The following is a 4996-nucleotide window of genomic DNA, read 5'->3' as shown; positions in this document are numbered from 1 at the left end:
TAGCATCAGCCTTGGACTCTGGAGGTAAACTGATAGGTTGAATATTAGTTCCCTCCAGCAGTATCTCAGGTTAAAGGGACTTGTCCTGTGGGATGGTAGCATGGATGACTTTATGATGCTGCCCCAGGACACTTGCTTGTTTTATAAAGGTAACTTCATTGCCACTTTCCTAAATGCCAGGTCAAGGTCTATATATTTTCACAGATAGATCACTGTCAATGTTTGTTATACACTGAATTAATAATGAAACACAAGAGAGTTGCCAGCCTATTGTCGACAAATTCAGCAAAGTCACCGTGGTTGTAAGACATTTTTATTTTACACTCTTTTGCAGAAAATCTACTACATAGAAAGTGGACAAGAAAACAGTAAAGAGAAGGAAATCCATCTTTTAGCATATAATCTGGTTTCATTTCTTTAGGAGTTACTTAGCATATACTGATATATTTCATCATTTCTTTAAAACTTTTCAATACAGATTAACTTTCACAATCCTGTTAAGGGTTATCATGATTAACCCTGAAGAAGCATATTTATTTTTAAAGTGAGCATTCTAAGGAGTTCTTTTTTTATATTTAGCAGAAGCAAAGCAGAATGTAATCCATGACTTTCTGTGGTCTTCTCTAGGCGAACTGATCCTCTTCCTCCTCGGTGAGCTCCTTTAGCCCAGCCTGCACATTGCTCTCAATCCTCTTGCGCTCCATATCTGAAATTGGTGGCAGCACTGACTGCAGCCCATTTTCAATTTTCTCGACTCGTGCATTTAAAAGGCAATCAAAATCATTTTTATTCTTCAGCACAAGATTTTGTATCCCCTCCTGTGCAGACTCGCAGTCACTTGCCAGTTTTGCACGTTCACATTCAAACTGAGGGTTTTTGTGATCCAGTGCCATGAGCTTTCAAAGACTGCTGACACGGTCCATAAGGTAAAGACGGGAAACTTCGGTATAAGTTTCAGCAATCATATGGACCAGATTGGCAATGTTGGATGACTGGAAAGCACAGGTGTAGATCATATCTGTAACGAAAGAGTCCGAGGAATAGCCTTCGATTTTTGAGACATTATCAGCTGTACCAACAAACTGCTTCAAAGAATTATTCAGGGAAACTTTGATCAAGTTGGAGATCATCTGGAAGAACTGAACCATTTTCTGCCACTGCTCCTTCACTCGCCCCATGGCATCAAGACCCTTGACCAGCATCTTCACTGTGGTATTAAAATCAATCTCCTTTACTTGACAGCTGTGCATGGTGACAAGAATGTCTGCTAGCTCCTGGTTGTTCTTCTTTAGGTTCTCCATATTCTTCTCATACGTGTCCTGCACTTGCTTAAGTTGGGCTTGGTTTTGCTCAATTTTGAATCGAGCATTGTCAGAAGCAGTTTGAGATGCACTTTTCTTTTGTCCAGTAGTTTGCTGAGCAATATTTGGAGGGGTTGCAGAAAAGGAAGAAGAAGAGGTGAAAGACTTGCTCTCAGAGTCAAACCTTTCAGCTTGGTCCTTTAGATTTCTAATCTTCTTAATTATTTCACTAGTCTCTTTATCAGTAAAGCCTTTTGGGGGTTTGTACTGGGCCATTTTGTGGCAAATAGAGATGCCATCTTGACATATCTTAATTGCTTTCTTTTGGGGTTTACATTTCTCTTTGCCTTTTATTATTTTTTCTATTTCTTCAAATTGTGTTTTAATCCAATTGGATCTTAGAGATTCATTTTTCTCATCATATATGTCCTTCCATTTAATTTGATCATTTTCTACAAAAGCATGAATTTGCTGTGCCCATTTAAGTAGTTGTCCTGATTTGGCATAAATATCATTAGCAATCAAGGGATTTAAGGGGTCTTTTTTACGGGAATTTTGAACAAAAGGTTTGACACCCTCGGCTTCTGAATGTGATGCAGTGACAACTGAAACCATTCCAGAAACAAGATTACTCACTGACTCTGTTAAGCCTTCCACAAAATTCATGCCGAGGATATCCCAGCCTGAAGGCATTGAATCCATGGATTTCTTAAACTGGTCTTGAGCCTCATCAAGTTGTTTGGACAGTCGGCCTAGGTTCTTTTCTGACAGATCTTTAGCTAATTTTGCAGACTCTTCCTTTATTTTAGCTTCTTCTAACTTCATTTTGATATTTTTCAAATCTTCTTCATAAAACTGCTTTGCATTCATGCAGGCTTCTAACATCTCCTCAATTAGGTGAATGGCATCCATGAATTTATTTTCTGTTTTCTCTGCCAATTTAGTGCACTCAGTGGCGATGTTGTCTATGTTTTGCAATTGACCAGGTAGAAGTGCTTTCACTATGTTTTGATTACCTTGCATGAGGGTCTTCACAGCCATTTTCATGTAATTTGGTACATTGCCGGAGTGAAGTCGGATTTGGTCCATGTTCTTGTGAGCTTCATTAAAGGCCTGCCATCCGTTATTTGACACCTGCATAAGACAAGCTCGGAAGGAATCTGGATAGCGGATATATTTGAACCCACCTTTGGGTGGATTCTTGTTAATGGAGAAGTCATCGTTTGATGAAATGAACACCAACTCTCCTAGAATTGCAATCGAGAGTGGACCTGGCATCAGGAACTCTTCCCAGTTAGCATAGGGTCTCATCAGAAGAGCATTCATTTGTCTAACATCTTCTGCTTTGGAGACGCTCCGGACAGCCTTTTGGACATCTTGTGAAGACATTGTTCAGGTTTTCTGTTAAAAACAAGTTATTTCTATTCATTATTAAAAGAAAACAAAATTAGGTATTACAATACATGTGCAACCAAGGAAACTGTGTCTCTTGCTTTCACTCATTGATCATGGTGGCAGAGGTTTGTGACATCTTACATGTTCATGAGACATGCAAGTAAAAATGTAATTGTAATCTGTACATGTGACCACACACTTAAGATGAGCTGAATCATTGACATGAAGCTACTGCTTCAATAACATTGTTTTCTACAGAGGTCACATACTCCTGACAAATGTTTGTCTATAAAGTTTTTGCTGAAGAACACTTTTGTTAACAAACTAATAGCTATCAACAAAAGGATATTCAAGATGACTGAGCAACAATAGGAGTTTTACAGAGCAGTCAGCATGGGTTAAGAAGAGGGAGGTCGTGTTTTACCAACATTTTAGAATCCAATGAGGAAGCAACACAAGGATACAATCAAAGTGGAGCACACAATATTATTTATCTGGACTTTTTGATAAGGCGCCACATGAGAGGTTGAGAATCAAACTAAAATAAATGGGATTTCAGGGTGTTGTGTGTAGATGGGTGCAAAATTGTCTCAGACTATGGAAGAAGAGGTTTATGGTGTGATGAACCTTACCAGAATTGGCTGATGCTAAGAGTGCTGTACAACAGGGGGGATCAGTATTAGGTCCACTGCTATTTTTAATCTACAGTATACTAATAAAAAGGCAAAGCCCACACTGACTGACTGACTGACTGACTGACTGACTGATCACTAATTCTCCAACTTCCCGTGTAGGTAGAAGACTGAAATTTGGCAGGCTCATTCCTTACAGCTTACTTACAAAAGTTAGGTAGGTTTCATTTCGAAATTCTACACGTAACGGTCATAACTGAATCCTACTTACGTACATATATACGGCCATAGCCTGCAGCTCGTGTCGCCGTGTGAGGCAGAGTTGCGTCCCTCATCGCACACGCCTCCCATGTAATTGAGTGCCTGCCCATATAAGGCTGTCCATCAGCAGCAATCCAATAGTCACGCTGCCGTGAAATATTCTGTGGGTGAAGGACTGTGCTTATGCAAAGCGAAGATGAGATGGTCAGGGATAGACTAGTGTTTGGCACAAACTCAGCGGAAGTGCAAGAGAAACTTTTAAGTGCGGGTCTGAGCTAACATTAAATAAAGCTGTGGACATCACAAGATCGCACGAGATAGCACAAGCACAGCTGAGAACCTTTGATGCATGTACTCGAGAGGCTCATGTGAACTGACTGTGAACGCAGATACGCAGAGAACAAGCAAAAGCTCCAAAGAGCGCTGAACAAAAAACACATTACACAATTGAGAAGGCAGCAAAAGAATATAAAGTGAGTGATGCATACAAGCATATTCATAAGTGCAGCCACTGCGGAAACAAAGCACGGTGTAAACCTTAAGTTTAAATTAAGTTCATAGACAGGCTGCCACTGGCGTTTGTCATGTCTACGACGAATATGATATTCATGAGATACAAGTTTAATGAGAAGACACGGGTATAAACGAGACTTTAGATCACTTTGTAGCGGAGTTAAAATTGCTGGTGAAGGACTGTGATTATGCAAACGAAGATGAGATGGTCAGGGATAGAATAGTGTTTGGCACAAACTCCGCGCAAGTGCGAGATAAACTTTTAAGTGCCGGGTCTGAGCTAACATTAAATAAAGCCGTGGACATCGCAAGATTACAAGAGATAGCACAACTACAGCTGAGAACCTTCAATTCATGTACTCTGAGCTGCTCACATGAACTGACTGTGAACGAGTACGCACACAAAAAGCAAGAGCTCCAAAGAGTGATGAGCAAAAACGCATTACACAATTGAGAAGGCAGCAAAAGAATATGAAGCGTGTGATGCATACAAGCATATTCATAAGTGCAGCTACTGCAGAAACAAAGCACACGGTGGAAAAGGTCAATGTCCCGCTAAAGGAAGACAGTGTAAAAATGTGGTAAATTGAACCACTTCGCAAAAGTTTGCAGGACTGGGAAAGGTAAACCCATGCATGCAGTGTGTGATGTCTCATATAAAGAGGAAGAAGACAGCTGTTTATTGATGCAGTAAGAGAGGAACAACCCTCTGAATCTGAACAAGCCTTTGTAGACATATCAATAGGAAAGCAAGGTGTAAAGCTTAAGTTTAAATTAAGTTCATAGACACGCCTGCGCTAAATATTCGCAAAGCAAATCCACAACTTAATACCGGGAACGCCTGTTGAACATCTTAGATTAACGAAAATCGATTTGGGTAGTAAACACTTGATG

The 4996-nt window shown here is 40.1% G+C and overlaps 1 pseudogene; it reads right to left on the bottom strand.

The window, feature by feature from the left end:
- Positions 1-297: 297 nt before the first annotated feature.
- Positions 298-2690, bottom strand: LOC120519882 (annotated as a pseudogene).
- Between the last annotated feature and the right edge of the window lie 2306 nt (positions 2691-4996).

This window comes from Polypterus senegalus, unplaced genomic scaffold (assembly GCF_016835505.1).
Source record: "Polypterus senegalus isolate Bchr_013 unplaced genomic scaffold, ASM1683550v1 scaffold_4472, whole genome shotgun sequence".
NCBI lineage: Eukaryota > Metazoa > Chordata > Cladistia > Polypteriformes > Polypteridae > Polypterus > Polypterus senegalus.
The sequence above is the reverse complement of the archived record's forward strand: the minus strand, read 5'-3'. Positions and strand labels throughout refer to the sequence as shown.